Below are 26046 nucleotides of genomic sequence, written 5' to 3'. Positions count from 1 at the left end.
AATCATGTCTTGAGTAAATCAAGGTGGACTCACATACTCGTTTGGAGAACACAGAGTTTATCAAATGATAGATTACGAATACAATTTACTTCGTGTATACATACCTGCATAATGCATACATACATACATACATACATACATACATGCAATCATGCATGCGTATATATGTACGTACGTACATACACACACACACACACACACATACATACATACATACATACATACATACATACATACATACATACATACATACATTATGGCTGCCCCCTCGTTATCGAGTATGGCCATTGCACGAAGCTTAACTGTTACTGGTGTTGTGATCGAATGTGACTTTTTAGCCCAGCTAAAGATCTACAATGTCTTGTACAGAATTGGCAACTAAAACCTTTACCGGTAATAGCCGGCTTGGTAAGAAAGTTCTCGGATTGATACAAAGAAAGCATCAAGATTGGTTTAAAGAAAATGATGAACATATAGATGATTTATTGGCTGATAAAAGACGTACTTTGTCACATACATACATACATACATACGTACATACATACATACATACATACATACATACATACATACATACATACATACATACATACATACATACATACATACATACACATACATACATACATATACACATACAAGTTTATACCTGTAATTAATGGGGCCCTGGGATCTGTTAACACACTGCCTAAATACCAATCTTGAGAAATTAGGCTTCTCAAAACCAGAAAGGAGAAAGTTAATTCGAAGACGATAAATTCGATCCATCACTGTAAAAATCTGTGAAACTTTCCAGAAGTTTATCATTTAAATATATATAGGCATATCTAGATATGCAACTATATGCATGATAATATATACATAAAGCAAAACTTACAATTCTGCACATATCCATCCATCCAGGATCTTATAAATTTGATGGCCATATTTTTTAATTAATTTTTTTAACTAAACACTTTGAAACTTCGGATACTGGTAAACTGTTTCACATAGAACAAGGTCTATGTTGTATTTAAAAGTTATTTCGTGTTAAAGTTGTCGTATTTGGGTTATTTTAACCAATCATTGACGTGTATTTAGCTGAAGAAAATTACTGCTGCTGTTTGCGAACAACAAGTTCCGGGTCTCATCCCCTAACAAAACCCTTCTTTAATAACCAGAGAGTGTTTTTATAGCAACATAGATTTGCTGTATGCGGGTTGATCTGAAGCTAAATAACGACAAAATTATTACTGAGACAGACCAACGACGGAGCCTGTATGTGGTTGCATGACCTGCTAGAAAAAGTGTTTAGTTATAAAAAAAATATTAATTAAAAAAATCTGTCCGTCAAATGGAATATATCCTACAAACATACATACAAACAAAAATATTCTGTTGTTGATCTTGAAATTCCAATGAAGGAGCCTTGAATCTAGGTTAGAAACCGGCTCTTTCTCTATTGGCAAGAAATCTTGAAATAAAGCTGAACAATGACATACAAACACGCATCCATGCATGAACTGGTGTATTTGTATAGCCATATACACGCTTGCATGCATTCATGTATACATAATGCAAATATACATATATGCATATGTACATACATGCATATATACATATATACGTACATATGAAAAGACAAGTCTCTTCTCCGGGGTAGCAGTTTGGATAAGGTTGCATTGGACAGTAGCAGTTATCCGTACAGTAAGTCTCTCCTCTTCACTCCAGTGATGTTGATCAATCGAAGAGCAACGGCTGATGCAACATAGCACCAGTTCTGCTGCAACAGTTGTTAGAAAGAAGTTGAAGACTATGATGAATTGCTTTGATTGTGATTTACATATTTCTTTCGATATTGGAAAAACGAAAGGAAATGTTGACTTTGGCGAGATTTTAAGGCAGTCCATAAAAAGATGGGATAAATGCCGCAAGATATTTTGTCTGACGTTGTGATAGTTCTGTCATCGACCGCCCTATTTATATATATTCTCTCAACATAACAGTGATAATATCAAAAATATGGAGTTTTCTGACACAGTGATAAGCTAATACATACTTAGCAAACGAAACCTGCAAGCTTACAGAAATATGTAAAGCTTCCGTGAGATTCAAAATGTAACTCTTCACCGTTATTGTAATCGAAAATTTAGCAATGTAGCTTTGATTCTTTTTCCTTTTTTAAAAAATCCTCCTTCCTTTTCTATGGAAGGATTTAAAAAAAAAAGATATTTTACTCACACATTCTTTTGAAGAAAGGCCCTCTGCAATGAGTAGACGGTCATGTATGGCTATATTGTCCGAAAGCTTCAAGGGTGACAGTAACACAGATAACCAATGTCGAGAGCCTTGGGCTCACAACTATTTTATTATCTCTCAGTTTGAAGGATAGGTACTCAGTGGCATAGCTCGAATGTGTGCAACCCAGGGTGGACTTGAATTTCCCACCCCACCCGGCCCAAGAATCATATACAAACACATGCAGCAAACTCAAATGTGCCGTTCCCATAAAGGCACTGTCTAGAGGAGACCACATCCTACCTACGTTACTGCATGCTTATGTAATCTAGGAACGGGAGGCAAGACAATACTTGGCGTACAAAAATAAAGAAATTAAAGAATCTAGATGCAAGTAGTATAAATCAGATGTGATAACTGTGGTGCAGAATCTGGGTAAATCATCATCAACATCTGATGGAACTTACTCAGACATTTTTAACCCGCACGAGTCATCCATGTAAGTCCTGAATTAGTTGGAAGTTTCCGTAGAGGCATGCAGTATCTCTGGTGAGTTGATCTGCAAACGCTGTATTCGGACGACGTGCTCGAATACGGCCATACTTTGGCATCCATAGCTGTAGGCCACTTGTTAGGTCTTGTTCAACTCGTTAGCAATGTCCTGCAAAGCCCATGCGCCTTTACCTTGTAATGGCGGAAACAGACGGGAGATTTCTATACAGCTGTTTTTTGACAGGATAAGTCCTTCAAGATACGTTTAAGAATGATCCTAGCATTCGGGTGTAAGTTCGATATACCCTGGATTCCTGTTCTTTTGATAAACGTTAAACTCCATACAAAAAGATTCTATCGTTGCACAGCACTGAAAAATGTGGTCTGCAATTGTAAACCATTGTCCGAAAATAATATCATGTTATTATCTACCTGTGAAATATCATGTAATGCCCCGAAAACGATACAATATTGTACGTAGATAGGAAGTTCCAGGATAAGAATATTAGAATTTATAGTTGTGGAGGTGCATATTTACTCATAATGTGAAAGAGCCGTTTGTGAATTGGCTCACCACTTGAAATTTCATTGTAAAAATAAATTGTTACGCTCCTTCAACTTAACGTTAGACTTCGTTTAACTAGCAACGCAGAGAAACAAATATTTACATATACACACATAGACATATAAATATATATAAATGTATATATGTATATGTGTGCGTGTGTGTGTGTATATATGTATATATGTATATATGTGTGCGTATGTGTGTGTCTGTGTGTGTTTAACTGGTTCTAAAATTCTGGGAACACATGATACTATCAAACAATCTAACTGAAGATAAATATTAAAAGTGAGATGCTTTTCAAATGCATATGAATTCATTTACTAATTTGTATTTTTAGAAAGCTTTGGACTTACATAAGAAAAGCTAATGTTCACAATGTTTTCCAATTGAGATCGCATTACGTATAATTTAACTTTGTTCCGTTGAATCAATAATGTAAAATACATAATGAATTTCTGAGTGGAAAAAATTTCGTTAAGTATTTTCGTGAAATATAATCTGTGATAATCGCCTGGCAATCTGGGCAGAAATGTAGATGAGGTTAGACTTCTTATGTGCATATTTTGATTTGCTGCACACTGCAGATGAATATGCACTTTGTAAATGATATCGCTAGTTTCATTTATATATATATCAATATATATATATATACATATATATATATATATATATATATATATATATGTGTGTGTGTGTGTGTGTGTATGTGTATATATACATATATATATATATATGAACATTGCGATATATATATATATATATATAATATATATATATATATATAGACACATATATACACACACACATAAATACATACATACAATGCAAAAAATAAATATATTTGTATTTTGAATTTTTTTTTTTTTTACTATAAAATTCCCTTGATATTTCTGATAAAATATTCACACATAACTGTGCTGCTATGTTATTCTGTTTAAACGTTTAAAAATTATTCTTATTGATTGACATTAATTCATTTTTCCATTCTTTAAAGGTGAATAAAGCAACCGATTCACATTTGAAAGAATTTATTGTACCAAACAAAATGGATGTGAAGCTTTATTTTGTTATTGAAAATAAATACGAACGTTAATAAACGACTCCCTATCGTGTTACAAAACGATAATTACTCTCAAACAACTTTCTAGACGTGGGTAATACTGATTTGATATATATTTTGTTTTTATACCGTGCTGTTTCCTTGGAAAAGAACTTAACTTTATCATCTCCCGAATGACCATAAAAAGCATTGTTAAAGCAGTCAATAAAAAGATAGTATGTCTAGATTCAGAAGTAATTTAGTGGTGGGGTTTTATTCTTGATGTTGTTGATGTTTTTTTAGTCACAAATTAACCTTTATTGCAGAGGTATGGTAATTTTTTTTCTAACCTTGATCATTCATACTTTTTTGTATATCCAAGTCAACATTAACCAACATGTATTTCCTTTTTCTAAGACGAGTGCAATGGGGTCTGAGAGAGATTTTGTTTTAAACGACCCCGCACAGACTTCCCTCTAACAATGATTAACGATGGCCACGGGGACTATATTGTTGTTTAAATATTTACACAACCAGTAATATTTCAAGAAAAATTTAAATGATAAAGCAATTTCAGCAATGTTTGATACAAAGCGAGCATATAAGTTGTAACTGTTGCTATTTTTCTTACCCCAGGTCATTCTTGATCGAGCTGGTATTCTTGATCAAAAAGGCAGCGAGCTGGCAGAAACGTTAGCACGCCGGGCGAAATGCTTAGCGGTATTTTCGTCTGCCACTACGTTCTAAGTTCAAATTCCGCCGAGGTCGAATTTGCCTTTCATACTTTCGAGGTCGATTAAATAAGTACCAGTTACGCACTGAGGTCGATATAATCGACTTAATCCGTTTGTCTGTCCTTGTTTGTCCTCTCTGTGTTTAGCCCCTTGTGGGTAGTAAAGAAATAAAAATAGGTATTCTTGATCAAAGTTATTCTACATGTTCTTTTTCACAGTTGGGTAACATTTGAGGGATATTTGACTGTTCTTCAAACATGTCGAGCAAACATATAAAGGCTGTTATGTTGGCTTATCTCAATAGCTAAAAGATAATAGAGAGAGGTAGGGGATTTCAATGGGTTAAAGCCTATTTTACAAATTTTTTTCTCTCTTTTAAGGAACTTCTGTTTGATTCCAATGGAATGTCGCAGATTTTTACTGAATAAATCAAATTACATTAGCATCCGCAGAATTATGATTACATTGCTTGATTTGATATTGCAATTATCTTAAAATAAGTTATTCCCCGCTTATGCTTTTCCTTCAGTCTCTCCGTCTTTCTACCACTTCCTCCTCTAGTTTTTTTATATTTCTACAATTTCTCACTTCGTCTATGTTCTTCATGTTACATGTGACTAATCTATCCAGTTTTAAACCTAATTAGCAGAAACGTTGCAATATGAAATCAATACATTCATTTCAGCTATCTGTCATCAATATAGAGAACCGATATAAGTTACATGAGGTGTTATTTATAAACAAACCGATTCCACAGTTCGGTTTCAAATCCCTACAGTAGTGATATCACTTCATTCATATCGTAATTGCATTTGAGAAGGTACGAATATCATATAGCCTCATCATCTCCATAAGCTACAAAGTTTATGGGCGAATGGGGAGAGAGTCTTTATGCATCATTCGACCTACTGAATATAACAGCCAAATTCTCTTTAATCAAAATCTACTGCCTTTTTTTTTAAAGACAAATCAGACAACGCAGTTTTAGATACGCAAAGATAAATAATAAATAGCAAAATACGGAATGATATGAAAAGTCTTTGGCCATACAACTGCCCGATCAAGGTTGATATGGAACTAATCAAAATCAACTCTTCCCTCCCAAATCGTCAACCCTGCAAACGTTTTTCATGGAGTCTTCTACTTCCAAATGTTTATCAGTAATGTTAGCAGTATTAATCTTACTGGCCTCAGATGGCTTGCAAAGGCCGTGGACACATCTATTTCCAGACAAAAACATTGAAAAAATGTTAATTTGCCGGGACTAGATTATGTCGCACGTTCGGATGCCTTCTACTCAACTCTACTCCACTTTTCGACGTCTAGACTTCTCCCTCTATATCTACGTATTGGGCTAGTCTACTTCATCGTCTGGGGGCGTCCACACAACAGACTATTGTCCAAATTGTATCTATTCTTGTATAGAATACTATGGTAGGGTCTGAGTTTTTTTTTCAAGCATTTCGACCGATCACCAAGAATCTACTTCGTTGATTTGTACTGGTTATCAGCAGGAATTACAACAACCACATCTACAATAATTCTTTCTTCTATAGGCACAAGACTGAAATTTTGGGTAGGGCGCTAGTCGATTGCACAATCCCCAACACTTGACTGGGACTTATTTTATCAATCTCGAAAGGATGAAAGGTAAAGTCAATCACGGCGAAATATGAACTCAGAACGAAAAGACGGACGAAATGCCGCTAAGCATTTTGACCGTCCGACGCGCTAACGATTCTGTCAGTTCGCCGCCTTCGATAATAATAGTAGATTTTTGTTTTTGATATAAGCGCACGACCATAAATTCTGAATGCAGTAGCTAGGCAATCGCATCAACTCTACTCCAGTTCTTGACTGGTACTTTATTTTATCGATGCAGGAAAGATGGAAAGCGAAGCTGAACCCTGCAGAATTTTGAACTCAGAACGTAAAGAACCGGAAGAAATATCTTAACGATTCTGTCATTATGGAGAAAAACAGAAATTTAATTCCGAAAATCTGGAATATCTAACATGCTTAGTTTATGAACACATCAATAAAATTCTAATAAAATTTAGAATGTAAATGAAATCTATTATCAAATACTATAATCAGTTCAATCTAGAAACTTCTAAAATGGGTTTTGTTATGATGTCTCTCTTGTGGTATGTGAAATATTTCATAGATTAAGGCCAAATCGATTGATTCATAGAGCTACAATTTATATTTCGTTTAATGCACTGCTTTGACTCCTTGGGTAAGACACCTATCTGTTTCTTTTAGCTTTGAGCAGAACTAGCTATGAATAAAATTACATCGTTAGACATATCTCAATTAGTTTAAAGTGTTGCAGGGCCAAGTTAGAATAATTTACATGTATCGATTCACAGAGAATTGTCAAGTTACAACTGCTGACAGAGTTCTTATTCTTTTGATAGTTTCAGTTATCATTACAGTCATACTGGAGCATCGCCTTTAGCGGTTTTACTCAATCATATCAACCCTAGTAGATATTCCAGTCCGGTACACAGTTTAGCGAATGGCTAAACGTCACTTGTTTTTTAAGATAAAATGACCTAACTAGACACAGTGATTTATAGCAGTATGAACAAACATAGATTCGCACGCACACACACATACACACACTCACACACACACAATCACATACAAATACATGCACACACCACGAGCGCACACATACACACATAAACGTCGATGATGGTTCAGCTTAAAGTTTCATACAGTTAGGATAGTCATCTGACGAGAATTCGGCATCAAAGCACAGTGGCGTACTAGTCATTATTAGAAAGAATATAGTTAATAGCGAAGAGAAGCAAAATATTCGATGATAAGTCAGCAGTAATGAAGCTGCATTCTCATCTGATGATAATCTGAAAAATACTTTAATGATATGAATCTTTAACTAACCAGAAAACTGCATTCATATGATTGGTACTGTGTTTGTATGTGAGTTCATACACGGACGCACACACACATACACACAGACACGCACACATACACACACTCACATATATTAGTAGTGTGTGTATGTATTTAAATTCATACACACACGGTGAAGCTACGACGAACAAGTAATAGAGAGCTAAAAAACGATGACGGAGTAAATTATTTAATGCGTTAATTATAGTTCAGCCTACAGTTTTATTTTTCTTGTTTCTTAACGATTCATATCATTAGGGTATCCTTTAGATAATCATGAAACAAGAATGCAGCTTCTGACTTACTATCGAATATTTTGTTACTCTTCTGTATTAACTGTGTTTTATCTGATGCTGAATACAAATGACTGCCCTGAGGATATGTAACTTTAAGTGAGCTGAACTATCACCGACGTATAAGTGCATGTATGCGTTGTCTGTGTTAAGTGTGCATGTTTGTTTGTAAGCATGTTTGTCTATTATTTTTTATACCGTTATTAATCACTGTATTTGTTTAGATCACGCTATGCCCAAAATTTGATGCTTAGCTAGTCGGTGAAACAGTACTAGATAAAAAATAATTCTACGGTCGATATGATTGAGTAAAGCCGTTGAAGGCGATGCTCCAGCATGGCCGCAATCTAATAACTGAAACTATCAAACCAATAATAATTCTTTCAGCAGTTGCAACTTGACAATTCTTGATAAATCAATAGATCTGAATTATTCCAGCTTAGCCTAACAGAGATACGTTTCTGGTGCAGTGAGACAAACCAGTGCAATAGACGATACATACATACATACACACATATGTATATATATATAAAAGGAAATACACACACACACACACACACACACACACACATATATATATATATATATATATGTATATATATATATATATATATAGAGAGAGAGAGAGAAGGAAATATGTGAAGTATTATTAGTGTCAAAACAGTATTAATGAGGTGGCTAGCAAGACTTCTACTTAAAGAGGTATCTAATAAAATACAAGTCAAAAAGAAGTATATTTCTAGTCATTTTCAGTGGACTGTGTTTCTCTATGCTAATACAAGAAATCTATGTTTATGTCCTATAAGCTGGGTGAGTAACAGAAACGATAAAATGACATAATAAATGTCTTATAATGTTCAAGCCTCATGCAAATGGCAGAAGAAATCGATGTGCAATCAATGGAAACATATTCGCGAAATTTGCAATAATTATAAATTATTATAAATTAGAAATAAATGTGTTTGGTACGAAGTTATTTCTGGTGCCACGAAGAAAGCATGGGAAATTAGCTGCTTAGTTTTTGTAACTATTTTCATATAACTAATTGCCTCAGTCAATTTGTGATTAGTGTAATATTTTGGGAAATACCAAGAGAAAGTCAGTAAACAATTTAACTAAACAAGATAATAACACATAAAATACAATTACAATTATTATTGGAAGGCATTTGACAGCATTGCAGTAAAGTAATAGCCACTATAAATAAATTCCTATCCGACGGATTTTGAAAAACGGTTTCGATTTCCAAGCGTGGCAGTTTCTTACATTACTATTAGCAACTAGATTGTAAACCGTTATATTCACTCTTTACGTTTTAGCAAATTTTTTTTATTCTTGGAGCTTCATTACTACGAAGTGTCTAATCGATTCACTTTAATGACGAGGTCGCAGATGTTCAACAACAACACTTTTGACACTTGATAGTAAGTGCTATTAAAAAAAATATACAGAAGTGAATGTGGAAATTATTTTGTGTTAAAATGATTTTTTGATGATGTTTTAGTTGTCAAGTACTATCTCAGATTCTTAAGAAAGTCAATGATCTCTTACGTTACGACATTCCGCTGCCTAGAAACATAAGACCTCATGGGTGGTCAATCGCACCTACCCAAACCTCATGTGCGATGAAACAAAGATGTAAATTCCAGATTCATGGAAACCACAATGAGGATTGGATTTCCAGTTAAAAACAATTTAACTTCCTATATATCATTAATTATTGTTATCAAGTCAGGCAGGAACGTCACGACGAGTCCCTTACTTCTTGATTTATAGTATGAAAATACGATAGCCTATATCTCTTTTATCTTTTTTACTTGTTTCAGTCATTTGACTGCAGCCATGCTGGAGCGCCGCCTTTGGTCGCGTAAATCGACTCCAGGACTTATTCTTTGGAAGCCTAGGACTTATTCTATTGGTTTCTTTTGCCGAACCGCTAAGTTACGAGGACGTAAACACACCAGCATCGGTTGTCAAGCGATGTTGGAGGGACAAACACAGACACACAAACATATACACACACATACACCCATATATATATACACTTATATACGAGGAGCTTCTTTCAGTTTCTGTCTACCAAATCCACTCACAAGGCTTTGGTCGGCCCGAGGCTATAGTAGAAGATACTTGCCCAAGGTGCCACGCAGTGGGAATGAACCCGGAACCCTGTGATTGGTAAGCAAGCTACTTACCACCCAGCCACTCCTGCGCCTATAAATATATAATAATACAATTATATACAGGGGTTCTATTTTATCATTTAATCATTTATATACATATTTCCTTACAAAAACCCAACGTAAGTCTTGTCACAAGAAAGCATTATAATTCTGAGTGAACTGCTCCTGTATATTTTAAATCAAATTCAAAAGAATAAAAAATTAGCTAATAGGGATATAACTTTTTTTTTCTGCGGTATACATTAACCAAATAGGTTATTAGCAGTAAGGTAGTGCCTCCCGATGATAAGTTGTTTAGTTATAGCCCTTTGGAGGGGGAGAAAAATCAGTTTTGATACTGAAAGCTAAATGCTTCCAGCTGATCATACAATATTAGTTTACCGCGTTCAATTATAAAAGTGTGTGAAACTTTTTAGAGTAGTACATTGGTATGAAGGGGATCATCTTACTAAGAGGATCTTCGTACAAAGAAGATCTTAAGACGATGTCAGTAAGCGAATCTTACTAAGCAATTAATTGAGTGATCAAATGGCTAATCACACAGCTGATGGAGCTGATAGTTAATTATACAACTGAGAGAGCAATTAAACGCTTAACAGATGATAATAAAAGGAAATACAATAAAACCAGTGCATGTATTTATATTGACAAAATTGCCCTACAAACGTACAACGGCTTTCACAATTTCACATCAAAAATTTTGTTAGTAAAAATTTTGTTAGAAAAAACACAAAAGTTATGCTTGCATATATATATGAGTGTCTATATATCACATATATATTTCATAAAAACATGTGGCAATTAGATAATAATTCTCATCTCCTGTTGAAGAATATCCGTTTTTGTCTAAATATCTGGAACTATTCAGTGAGACAAAATTTGCAGTTTTGAAATCCATTAAAGTATGAAACGAGTGTAAGGAAAATTTTCCATGTTATTCAATAGTGTTCAGAAGTTTGATATTTCCTTCTCAGGCGAATTAAGACTAGAGTTCATCCTGCTCATTAATTAGAGATAAGTGTATATGATGGTAGTATCGGATTTTGCATAGATTATGATAGTACTTATGAAAGTTTAGATCAATTCATAGTGAGATTTAGAAAGAATCTAACAGGAATATCTATGGAAACTGTCTTAAGCATTACCACAAGTATTATCTCAACGATAGCCAATGTCTTAGATTTAATACTGTGTGACAGTGCGTGCAGGAAAATATTTACACACCTGTTCAGGCCAGCTCAAAAGTTTCTATACACACAATTATATATTTCATGATAATGATAAAAATAGACAACGACGGCACCTACGACGATGATGTTCATAAGGATGATGAAGATGATGGTTATGATAATGATAGTGGTTGTGGTTGTGGTGCAAAGATGATGCTCTAATGGTGTGGTAGCTCTAGATGTTTTCGGGTGATAAGAAGAGAAAGGGAAGATGAAAAACTTGATAGCGATGAACATGCTGCTGATGCTGTTGTTGTTGTTATTGTTAAGCAACAAAACGGGTAAGGGTGATTAGGTGATGGTCTAGGGCTTAGGGGCAGGAGACCCCAGACCTTGGAAAAAAAAACTTTGGTCGTCTTGTTGTAGTCGAGGGCTCTTCGTTGACGCCCGACACCACTGGGAGGTGGCCCTCGAAGTCGCTGGAAATGGAGATCTCCAGGTCTAAATTCGTGAACGGCTGCTGCTGCTGCTGATAATGATGATGATGACGACGACGACGATGACGATGATGATGATGATCATCAATAACAACAACAATTGCAATAATTATTTTGAATATTAGCAGAACGTCAGGAATTTGATGATTAGAAACTATAGATTATATCACCCAAGTATTCGCTTAGCTGTTATTTCGTCGACTACTGAAGAATGAATTGCAAAACCAACATTGGCTGGAATGAAGATGTGAAAGGCAACAATCAAATACCGTATTCGTAAGTGAAAGTGGGAGCCTCTATGTGGTCGTTGGACCTGCTAAGAATAGCAGTGAAATATCCATCAAACTGCTCTCTATCACTTAATAAATGGAAGAATGCATTGGGTAATGTAGTTCTAGAACTGTTGCCTTTGCAAAAGATGGGATGGTCCTGACAGATACGTTTTCGATCTTTGAACTTCTCGCTCAAGACTGTACAGAGCTTAAACAACAATTAAATATATATATATATATGTGTGTGTGTGTGGTGTGTGTGTGTGTGTGTATGTATGTATATATATATATATATATATATATATATTTAATATTGGCTCAATGTCACACATTTTGGCGTAGGATATGGTCAAATAAATCAATACCGGTACTTGATTGGCGCTCTATTGATCTTGGAACGATGATAGGTTAAAATTAATGTTAGCAGGTGCTTGAGAACGTACAATCCGTAACTAAATAACAAACACAAAAGTACAAGTATTTCATAGGTCTCTGCCAAATATCTTCGATGAAATAATAGCCAGCAATAATAACAAGCAAAGAAACAGTATGTATAAATTAACACGTTGTGACATTAAGAAAATATGCAGATACACATACTTATGTCAATATTTACATTTAGCCAGTCAATCTAAGCATTGTTGGAATATACACTGGAATTCTGCATTTAATGTTGTTAGTTGTTTCTCAATATAGATTTCAGTTCATGATATCAGCTTGTACCGAGAAGAATTCAACATTAATGCAAGCAATACAGATTTTTTTTTACATTGTTTTACAGTACACAGTCTTATATTCATTTCTAGAGACAGATGGTAATATGCAAATATTTATGTCTTTTTCAGTAGCATTAATACCGTAAGCCGAGTATAGTCTATGATTGTTAGCAAAAATCGAATCGCGTTGTTTTCTATAACACTTCATACGATCATCATCATCGCCATCAACACAATCATCTTCCTCATCAACACAATTATCATCATCATCTTCATCATCGTCATCATCATCATTATTATTAGTTTTTTTTTCATATACCCTCAACAGATTAGACTGTTGGAAAAGAAAAGAATCTTAATATCAGGCTACAACAAGTAGCCTTACATGCCAAGAACCATCCTATTGGTTACAGCAAGTGACCTTAGATGCCAAGAATGCTCCTAAGTAATCTAGCTGTCCCCCAAAACACTGTTTATTTGGAGCTGTACTAAACTGGGTTTTATACCTATTCCCTCTATCCATCTGTTTAAATCTTTAGGAATAGTTCCCAGTTTTACCCGAACCTTCCGTAGTCCCTGTAATTCAATAGCTAGGTCCTAGTACTTTTCTATTTTTTCTATACTTCTCATATTAATTTTTTTTATCATTTGGGATTGTAAAGTCAGTTATCTGACACTTTCTATTCTCTTTATCTACTACTACCAAATCAGGCCTTATAGCTTCTATTACTCTGTCAGTCTGAATATTAAAGTCCTACAACATCTTGTATTTCTTACTTTCTAGTACTTTACTAGGTTCATGTTTATACCATTTATCAATATGTTCAAATCCTAGCTTTCTACATAGCCCCCAGTGGAATTCTCTCCCTAGATTGTCATGCCTTTTCTTGTATTCATTCTGTGCTAGCATGCTACATTCACTTACTGTATGAGTAACGCTTTCCACTTTTGATTTGCATAATCTACATTGGGAATCTACTTGGTTTTTGTCTAACTTGGCTTTTATCCAATTAGCCCTTATTGCTTGATCTTGTGCAACTACTAACAAACTTACTGTCTCCCTCTTCAGCTTTCTTTTCTACAACCATAACCATGTCTCCCTACTACTATTTGCTGCAACTATCTTTGAGAAACTACCATGCAAGCCTTCTCCTGCTAGTCAGATAATCGCTGTTCTTTTTTCTAGTTTTTAACTTCGTTTCGGTTTTTGGTTCCCCTTATGTCTTGCTGTGACTCTAGCAGCTTAAAAAAAAACTTTCTTCACTATTACCTACATAGGAGTCTATATCTACTCTAGCAAACTCCATGCATTCTTCTACTGATATTAACCTTCTTCCACCTTCTGCCCTTGGGTGGAGCCCTCCATTTATATTGAATTCCTTCCTAGTTCTTCTCTCTAGCTTTGCTAATTCAGTTTGTGTCCAATCTACAAAAGCTGCTGAGTATCTAAGTAATGATACTGCCCAAGTATTTACAGCCTTTGCAAGTTTCGGACCATTTAGCTTTGATTTCATTAGCTTCCTTACCATTCTGATGTACTCTTCAGTTTCCATTTTCATTTCTGAGTTAGTACTCTGTCAAATTCTAATACTACTAAATACTTATAACTCTTTCCTCTTTTCAATGATTATTATTATTATTATTATTATTATTATTATTATTATTATTATTATTATTATTATTATTATTATTATTCAGTAGTTTTATTTTTATAGCGTGCTTTCACTTCACTACTGAGCGCAGCTCTGTGTGCCTTGGGTATGTGCTGTGATTTGTTGTGATGCTCTGATGGTTATTGTATGGAAAGTGTTCTGCGTAGGATGTGTGCAGTGCCTAGTAGTGCAATTTTCTGTATGTTATATGTGTTTGTAATTCCTGGTGTTTTTGTTATGTATTTGTCTGAATATTTTTTTATCATGCCTAATGCACCTACTATGATAGGAATTGTTTCTGTTTTCAGATTCCACATTCTAGTTACCTCTATTTCCAGGTCTTTGTATTTTGAGAGTTTCTCCATTTCTTTTAGAGACACGTTGTCATCAGCCGGTATTGATACATCAATTAGAAAGCATTTTTTTTCTTCATGGTCTCTGACAACTATATCTGGTCTGTTGGCCTTAATTTCTCTGTCTGTGTGTATCGGCATATCCCAGAGTATGGTTGCTTTCTCGTTTTCTGTGACCTTCTCTGGTGTGTGCCTATACCATCTTTTTTCTGTTGTTATTCCATAATGTTGGCATAGCTTCCAATGTATGTAGGTTCCAACTCTGTCATGTCTGTGAATATATTCCTTCTTAGCCAGGACTGGGCAGCTAGAGATAATATGATTTATTGTTTCTTGTCCATCTCCACATATTCTGCAGTTACTTGTAATATTTCTTTTCATTACATGTTTTTGGTAATTTCTGGTGGGGAGGCTTTGGTCTTGTGCTGCAATTAAAAATCCCTCTGTTTCTGCTTTGAGTCCTGAGCTTCTCAACCATTGCTGGGATTTTTCTTTGTCTATTTCTTTTGCGTTTAGTTTAGTCCAGTATTTACCATGAAGGGGCTGTTCTTGCCATCGTTTTATCATGGTTCGTTGTTGTTCTATTTTTAGTTTGGATTTCATTTGTTTTATAGCTTTTGTTGTTTCTTTATCTTCTTCTTCTTCTTTATATTTGTTAGGTGGTATGATTTCTTGTTTGTATTTGTCAGCTTCCTTAAATACTGAGAACAGTTTTTTGTTTTGCTCGTGTTTTGCCGCTATCTGGATCAGTTTTCCTTCCTTCTGAAGTAGATATTTTTGCAGTCCTATGGTGGTTATTTTATAGTAGTTTTCCAGCTGTGTAAGGCCTCTACCACCTTCTATACGTTGTATATATAGTCTTTCTATGTCAGATTTTGGGTGATGCATCCTAGATCCTGTCATTATTTTTCTTGTTTTCCTATCTATTTTGGTCAGTTCATTCGTGTCCAGTTAAGGATATTGTAGCTGTAACTTATAACTGGGACAGCTAAAGTGTTGATACCTATTATCTTGTTTTTAGCATTGAGCTCTGTGTTTAGTATTGATCTAACTCGTCTATAATATTCTTTTTTTATTTTCTCTTTCATTTGTGTGTGTTGTGTCTTATCTAGTTCATGGATTCCTAAGTATTTGTAAGTTTGGCTTTGGTCTAATTCTTTTATTTCATTGGTTTTATCTAGTGTGATGTTGTTACTCTTAATTAGTTTTCCTCTTTTCATGGTTACATTGGCGCATTTTTCTAATCCAAATTTCATATCTATTTCTTTGGTAAATCCATGAACTGTCTTTAATAGTGTTTCCAGCTGTTTGTCATTTGCAGCGTATAGTTTTAGGTCATCCATATATAAAAGGTGGCTGATCGTTTTGCCGTAATATTTATATCCGCATCCAGTTCTATTTAGCCATTTATATCCGCATCCAGTTCTATTTAGCTTATTATTATTATATTATTATTATTATTATTATTATTATTATTATTATTATTATTATTATTATTATTTACTGTTAATCTGCATGTGTGTTACAGTCACTCGCCGAGACATGGTTCTCCTGGGATATTATCTGTGTTTCTGACATCCCTTTCTTATCATAACAAGGGCACCCACAATAACATGAACAGTTCTCGTTTTACGATGCCACACCTATTGTATTTCAATTTCCAGGTCCCTATGTTTACTTAATTGGTCAAATTCCTTTACAGATATATTTTTATCAGTGGGAACACTTACATATATTAGTCTACAAGTATTTTCTTCCAAGTCTTTAATAATTATGTCTGGTCGATTAGCCTGGATCGTTCTGTCGGTGTTGACTGGAAAATCCTAGAGGATAGCGACATTTTACCTTCAATGACTGGCTCAGGATGATGTTCATACCAGTAAGCAGGAGTGCTGATTTTGTAGTGTTTATATATTTTCCGATGTAAAAACTGTCCTACCCTAACGTGGCGATTTTTATATTCGTTTGATGTCAGCACAGGACATCTCGAGACGAGATGGTCTATTGTTTCATCAAATGTATCGCCAACATGAAACTTTCAGTCTCTGCTTTCAGTCCTGAGCTTCTCAGCAACTGTTGCTGCATGGTCTACATCAGCACTTCGGATTCGAAGTATATACTGTCCATGCAGATGCAGAGGCTTCTGGCTCCACCGCTCCTCAATTTATTTCTGTCCGGTTTTATTTGCAGCCTGATTCGTTTTGCTTTTTACATGACAGTGATTTCAGGTTCTTCATTTAATTCAGAGTTAATGCCAAGTTTCCTTGCGAATTTGCAAGCTTCCCTGACAATAGAATGTAATCTTTTGCTGCTTTCGTATTTGCACACGAGCCGCAGCATCCAATCCTTTGTACTAGATTAGTACTTGTTCATTGCTACTGTGGCGGTCGTACAACATAGTTCTATCTGCATCACTCCTCGTCCTCCATTACTTCTTGGTAGGTACAGACTATCAACATCTGCTTTTGGGTGGTGCATGTTCTTAGATGTTAGTAGTTTTCATGTCTTCCTGTCCAGGTATTTGAGTTCTGTTAGATTCCAGTTAATGATGTTAAAACTGTATTGGACTACTGGAAGTGCCAGAGTGTTAATGGCTTTGATGCAATTTTTGGAGATGAGACGAGTTTTTAATACTAGTCTTATTCTCCTTTCTTATTTTTTTCCTTCATAGTAGCATGTTGTATACCACCTCCTTTGTTTATCACCAGGTATTTATAGCTTCACTGTGGGTCAAGCTCCTTGATGGTAGTGTCGGTATCTAATTTAATGGAATCTGTTTGCTTGAGCTTTCCTCTCACAAAAGTTGCTTTAGCACACTTTTCAAGGCCAAAATCCATCCCAATATCATTGCTGAACTCTTTAACAGTTGTTAACAGCTCTACTAGCTCTTCGTCATTTCTAGCAAACAGCTTCAGATCGTCCATATAAAACAGATGATTTTCTATATTATACATTTGAGCCCATACCTGGTGTTACTTAGTTCATTTGAGAGTGGGATCAGTGCCATGCAAAAGAGTAATGGGAGAGGGAATCACCTTGAAAGATGCCTCGTTTGATGTTTTTAGATTGGCTAATCTTATTACTATGGTTTAGACATGTATTTCACTTGGCCATGCTACCTTGTAAGAATTCGGAGATTACAGGAGAGATCTTGTATATCGCAAGGGTCTTGAGTTGCCAATTATGTGGGCCACTATCAAACGCTTTTCTGTAATCTATCAGTGCCATACTCAGGTACTTCTTGTTGCTCCGGCAACTCTCTACAATAATTTTATTTATGAGTAGTTGACCTTTGCATCCATAAAAATTCATTTTACAACCTTTTTGAGCTTGTGTAAGGATAGAGTCCTGTTTCAGGAAAGTTTATATTTTTTCAGTTAGTATGGATGTGAGGATCTTGTAGTTGGGTTGAAAAGTGTGCTAAAGCAACTTTTGTGAGAGGAAAGCTCAAGCAAACAGCTTCCATTAAATTAGATACCGACACTACCATCAAGGAGCTTGACCCACATGATTTTGGTCGGTAGTTCTTTGGATTTTTCGGGTCTTCAGTCTTTGGTAGAAGATATGTTGTTCCTTCGGTCAGTCAGGCTAAATTTTGACTATAAATAAAATACCAAATTGAAGTAGTAACTGGTGGGAAGTGATGTGATCGATTAACACTCTCCAAGACAGGCCATACTATGGCTGCAGCCCAATGAGCGAAACCAGGCAAAAGTTTATTAAAAAGAGAATACTATCACAAAATAGAATAACGATAAATATGACCATATAAGTTAATTTTAAATGGCTATCATCATATTTCCACGACATAACTACTTACTTTTCCACACGTTTTATTAAGCAAGCACAATCCTGAGAAAAAAAAAGGTATCAATTTGATAATTATTAATTGTCTAGACATAACGTTCTGTGTAAATAAAGCACTCGTTCTACAATAGTTTATTTTCTTTTTTGCTTTTGAGTTACATTTCTGTATCACAATTTCTAAGAAAACGCAAAAATATATCAAAATTAGCTTAATGGTTCGAGTAAAAGACTAAGAAATGCAAACTGGCATTTTGACAGCATAGTATGAAGGCGACTGATAAACGCATCGTCGAACACTAACTACAGGATATTCCTTAGAAAGGATTTAAAATTCTCTTTAAAAAAAAAAAAGATTATCTTAAATTGTTGAGTAATGTTTAATCAAGTGTTATTGCTGATGAAAATTTAAGCCATTAACACACAAAAAGATCGACGCTCGATATACAAATGATTTGTGAAGTGTTGAAAAATCTGTTTAAGAACGTGCTGTGAACAATGTAACGAAGTAGCAATTCAAAACGTTCATGGAGTCTACCAAACGATGTTCCTAATATTCGTTTGTTAAGGCTAAATTTCATTTCCTTTGCAAAGAAGTTACACTCACACACACGCGCGTACACACACCACACGCGCGCGCATTGTGTCTTACAAGCACGGTCGGCCTTAAGCGGATTGGACCGATTGCTCCTAATCGGGCCCCACGCCGAAGGAGGGCTCGAGCTCAAGAGGGCCACATTCTATACTGTGTCATTTCATAAAGGTGGTCTCCTTGAAGTCTTTAAGAAAAATATCTACATGGTCTTTCAAAAAAAAAAACATACTTTCTACACTTTAGCGACAGAGGATATCAAAAGATAAACCCTCACCCAAAACTGCTTGGGTCAGCCGCTGAATTTGAAGAAATTTATTGTATTTTTAGTGTAAGGGTCAATATGTATGCTTGTATGTGAATGTTTGGGAGTGTTTATGGGGTTGTTTCGGTAAAATATTTATGTGACTGTGTGAGTATGTATGTGGGTGGATTGTATGTGTATATGTGTGCGTATGTTTGTGTGTATCAATTTATCAATATGATTAATTCGAGGGATTTTTTAACTTCAATTAAGTGTATTATATATATATATATATATATGTATATATATATATATGTGTGTGTGTGTGTGTGTGTGTGTGTGTGTAAGCGTACGAGTGGCTGGGTGGTAAGTAGCATGCTTCCCAGCCTCATGGCTCCAGGTTCAGTCCCAATGCGTGGCACCTTGGACAAGTGTCTTCCACTATATCTACGGGCGGACCAAAGCCTTATATGGTAGACGGAAACTGAAAGAAGCCCGGCGTATATGTATATGTTTGTCCCCCAACCATCGCTTGACAACCGATGACGTGTGGTTACGTCCCCGTAACTTACTGGTTCGGCAAAAGTGACCGATAGAATAACTACAAAGTTTACAAAGAATAAGTCCTGGGGTTGATTTTATACGCATACACATGCATACATATATATACATCATATGCACAAATATATATATATACATTCATGCATGCTCACACATACACACACACACACATATATATATATATACATACATAGACATATATATACGCACTTAGTGCAAATTGACTGGGAACCTGGGGACCACCAAAATGGTTCCCAATTGGGCCCAGCACTATATATATATATATAAAACAAAGTGGAGTTGTAATGTTAGAAGAAATAAGGTACTCAGAAATCTGGATGGTTTTATATTTACAGATTTTTGAACACCTTATTTCTTCTAATATATAATGCCTGTACATCACCTCCAAACCTTCTAATATATATATATATATATAATATATATATATATATATATATATATATATATATATATATATATATATATATATATATATTATATATATATATATATATATATATATATAGTGAGAATCTACAAAAAATAGGACGAAGACGGTTGTGTAAACAACAAACAGATAAATTAGTTTAACGCTCGGGAAGTGAGAAAGTCTTTTACGTATCGAGTCTACGGTCTTCGACAGAAAGGAACACAGAAATAAACAGGGAGAGAAAACAGAAAAAGGTTTAGTGGCTAGCGATCTATCATGGCAAATGTCGGACAGAGGCGTCACACAGGAGAGCTAGGAAGAAAGGGAGATAATAAAGTAGTTGTGATCCCAAAACCAAGGTGCACGTGCGTATGTATGTAAGAGCGTATATATGCCTGTGGATGAGGACTGGTGACATTGACTTGTGTGTGTGTGCATGTGTAGGTGTGTGGATGATGGTGTAGGTGCTGGGAAGTGGTCAGTGCTAGTGTGTGCGCTGGTGTGGATGCTGGGAAGTGGTCAATGCTAGTGTGTGTGGGGTGGTGTGATGTGTGTGGTATGGTGGTGTGTGGTGGTGTGTGGTGGTGTGTGATGTGTGGTGTGGTGTGAGGTGGGTTTGGAAGGTGTAGGGGTGGGATAACAAGGGAGGGTGCCGATGAAAAGAGAGGGTGGAAGGGAGAAGGTGGGTAGGAGTAAAGAGGGGAAGTAGGTGCCAGAGCAGGTGAGTGGGAGGAAGTAGGTGTGAGAGGAAGAGAGGAGAGAGGAGGAGGGTTTTATATATATATATATTATATATATATATATATATATATTATATATATATATATATATATATAGTGAGAATCTACAAAAAATAGGACGAAGACGGTTGTGTAAACAACAAACAGATAAATTAGTTTAACGCTCGGGAAGTGAGAAAGTCTTTTACGTATCGAGTCTACGGTCTTCGACAGAAAGGAACACAGAAATAAACAGGGAGAGAAAACAGAAAAAGGTTTAGTGGCTAGCGATCTATCATGGCAAATGTCGGACAGAGGCGTCACACAGGAGAGCTAGGAAGAAAGGGAGATAATAAAGTAGTTGTGATCCCAAAACCAAGGTGCACGTGCGTATGTATGTAAGAGCGTATATATGCCTGTGGATGAGGACTGGTGACATTGACTTGTGTGTGTGTGCATGTGTAGGTGTGTGGATGATGGTGTAGGTGCTGGGAAGTGGTCAGTGCTAGTGTGTGCGCTGGTGTGGATGCTGGGAAGTGGTCAATGCTAGTGTGTGTGGGGTGGTGTGATGTGTGTGGTATGGTGGTGTGTGGTGGTGTGTGGTGGTGTGTGGTGGTGTGTGATGTGTGGTGTGGTGTGAGGTGGGTTTGGAAGGTGTAGGGGTGGGATAACAAGGGAGGGTGCCGATGAAAAGAGAGGGTGGAAGGGAGAAGGTGGGTAGGAGTAAAGAGGGGAAGTAGGTGCCAGAGCAGGTGAGTGGGAGGAAGTAGGTGTGAGAGGAAGAGAGGAGAGAGGAGGAGGGTTTTATATATATATATATATATATATATATATATATATAGTCTATGTCAAACTTCATTGCTCTAACTTTCTACCTCACTCTTTGTTCTCTTTCTCTCTCTCTCTCTGTATCACATACACACAGCCATATATTCTTAAACAAGAATATTGTTGACAATAATTTTAAAGTATCGGCCAGTTAAGCCATCGTTTGTCTATATTGATATATACATGGATAAACACATTTGGTAGCAAAATGTATAGGAAAAAAACTAAGAACTTGGTCAGCAATTTTGGAAAGAGAGGATACCATTAACCGGATTACTTGGCTGCTACTATATTTTGTCGACTTCGAAAGAATGGAAGGCTAATTTGATCTTGGAGGCATTTGAATGTATTTTTCCGATGCTATTACGCTTCTACCAATCCCTCACCATGAATATTATACAATAAATATAATGGTTTATAACATAGGCACAAAAGCCTTTACCAATTTTCTCACTAGAGATAAATAAGAACGAAAAAGTAATTTCCAAAAAATGAGTACAAGTTTTGTTAGTACGAATGCTATTATTGACAGTGTTTGAGTAATTTGAAGTACATTGTTTTCGTTTCATTGAGAGCAGAAGTAAAGCCAGGATTTCAGGAACTGAACGCGTCAATCTGTATGCTCTACTCGTAGAGAATGTTTCGAATTCTATCCTTTGTAATCTTGAATGAGAATTTAATTCAGGTAAGATAACTGAAAAATTCAAAACGGTAAACAGTGTTGTATGATTCTGTTGACAATTTTTTACGTATTAGAATATATTAAAAATAATAAAAAAGAAAGAAAAATTTGTCCGTCATTTTTATTTAAATTCTTCTTAAGGACATCATGCAATACTGAGAGAGAGAAAAAAGTCTTTGAGAATAGGCAAAAGAAAAAAAGAAATGAATTAGGAGCCATATAAGGTTACGAAGATATGGAGAAATTATATCTTCACGAAATTTCTGAAATAATTTTGTGAATCCGAAAAAGTGAATGAAATAATGATGACGATGACGATGATGATGATGATGACAATATGATGACGACGATGATGATGATGCTGTTATCAATGATGGTGGTGGTAGTGGTGGTGGAGGAGATGATGACAACAACGATGTTGACAATGACGATGATGATTATATTAAATTAATTTGGAGAGTTTCTCAAAGGGAAATGCGAATGACTCAAGATTTTTCGATTAAAAAAAAAATCCAAAAATATCTTTAAAGAAAGAAACCCGTTTTAGTTTCATAAAAAAACCTCTATTTTCTTTCATCCTCTTTTTCTCTATTTGTATTTATGTTGCACCAACTTCTATTATAATTTGCAAAGCTATGTTAGAAAGGCAGTTTTAACGATATTGATTTTCAAAAGATTTTTCTAAAAGATATAATTCTTTGGAGAAACATTTTAGGATGAATGAAAATTAATCGTAACTGCCATCCAATTTATAACAACCACATTCTCTCCTCCTCCTGTTTCTCCTCTGCTCCGTCACCTTATCATCATTGTAATAATTGGCAAGGATAAAATGGCAGAGGTGTGCGGTGTCAAGATGTTGGTAAGGGTTAAGATTGGCCAATTTATAGTATGAAATTACTATTAGGAATGTAACAATATTAGTCATAATAGTTTATAATTTAGACAAAAAGCCAGTAATTTTGAGGAGAGGGATTAGTCGATACAATCGATCTGAGTACTTGATAGTACTGTAGTTTAATCGACACAGAAAGGATGAAGAGCGAAGTCGACCTCGACGACATTTAGACTCAGAACATAAAACTGGAAAAAATACTGCTAAGCATTTTTTCCACCGTTGCTTAAGGATTCCGCCAGCAATCCGCTTTAATAATTATAATAATGATTTAAAATTTTGACACAAGGCCAGTAATTTCGGAAGGGGAGCTAAGTCGATTATATCGACCCTAGTGTTCTTCATATAAAGAAAAACTGTCCTCAGGAATAAAGCAAAGTCCTGGAGCAGTTGATTGAGACCGCTGTAGAAGAAGGAACGAAGGCGGCCGAGCAGGCGGAGGACTTCTCAAAGAAGGGCCGCAAAGGAAGAAGGTGAGCAACAATGGGTGCTCACCGAAGGATCCTAGGGATGAGGGAGGGGAGGTGAATCTCCCGGTCACGGAGGAAACGCACCCTCCCTCAGTTGAGAAGAAAAAAAGAGGAAGATGAAAAGAAAAGAGACATTGCCGGCAGTCAGTGACATAGCACTTGAATGTCCCGGAACCTTGCCGGTAGGGGTTGTGCCACCGGATGGGGAAGAGGCACCGTTGGTCTTCTTTTACAGAGACGCAGAGGTAGAAAAGGTAGTGGAAAAGCACTATAAGGGAGTACCTTTAACCTTCGCATAGGAACCCGAATGGCCTTCGCAGATAGATGAAAGGAAAACTCAATCTAATCAGTTCTAGAACTACATTACCCAATGTAGAGACTGATGCGAGAGTGGTAGTCTCGTTTGAATCCCGTCTGTTGGCTGTCATTTATTTTCTGCAGGCGCGGTTTTCAGCTGCCGCCGCCCTCAGTTTCTCTTCGCCGGTCTGCAGTTGTTTGTGAAGAGTGCTTCTCCAGCTGGTTCGGTCGGCTGCGAGATCATCCCAGGAATTGGTGTTGATGCCAAGTGACTTATTATTATTATTATTGAAGGCAATAATAATAATAATGATAATAATAATAATAATAATAATAATAATAATAAATGCCCTGATGCAGTACCAGGCAGTGGCTCTCATGGCTTCTGATCTTAACTGATTGGAAGTGTTATCATGTACATTGTTTTGTCTTGGTATAAAAGATGGGCTACAGCAAATATTCTGCTCAATACCACAGATTTGCTTGTCAGTTGTTTGACCTTAACCAGTTGAGCATGTCCCTTAGTGGCTGACGATATGTGCATCTCTGATCACGAGCAGAAGTAGTGGGGGAGCATCATAGCAATGTGTTGAGAGGGATTCTTTGGGGTTTGAATAGTTCACCTCTGGAAACATGGGTGGTTCTGTCAACATCCTTAAACAACCCTTATTCAGGGACCGTTTGAGCGGGATGGGATACTCAACCTGAAGAAAATTCTAACTGGGCCCCACTTGCAAGGTCATGTGCTGTTTATCTTGATATGAGATCACCATGTTGCGCACATATGGTTGTGATGCATGTGCCTGGTGTACCTTTATCAGACGGGTAGTCATGATGGGTATATTGGGCTTCGTATATTTTACCCCAGTGTCACTTTGATGGCATGAACTGCTCTCTCACTCAATAATAATAATAATAATAATAATAATAATAATAATAATAATAATAATAATAATAATAATCCTTTCTACTGGAAGCAGAAGGCCTCAAACTTTGGGGGAAGGATTAAGTCGATTACATCGACCCCAGTGCGTAACTGGTACTTATTTCATCGAGCCCGAAAGGATGAAAGGCAAAGTCGACCTCGGCGGAATTTGAACTAGAACGTAACGGTAGACGAAATACCTATTTCTTTACTACCCACAAGGGGCTAAACAAATTAAGTACCAGTGAAACACTGGGGTTGATGAAATCGACTTGTCCCCTCCCCCATAATTTCAGGCCTTGTATTTTTGTAGAAAGGGTTGTTAATATTTGGGAAGTGAGGGTGGTAGGTTGGTGGAATCCTTAGAACGTCGTAAGAAAAAGCATTGCGTGATTTCTTCCTAAACTTTACGGGAAGGAATGGCGGGGTGTAGTTGATATAAGGCAAGTCTTGTACTTAATGAGACTTATTTTTCTATCCCAGAAAGATGAA

Source organism: Octopus sinensis, linkage group LG1, assembly GCF_006345805.1.
Source record: "Octopus sinensis linkage group LG1, ASM634580v1, whole genome shotgun sequence".
Taxonomy (NCBI): domain Eukaryota; kingdom Metazoa; phylum Mollusca; class Cephalopoda; order Octopoda; family Octopodidae; genus Octopus; species Octopus sinensis.
This window is presented reverse-complemented; position numbering follows the sequence as displayed.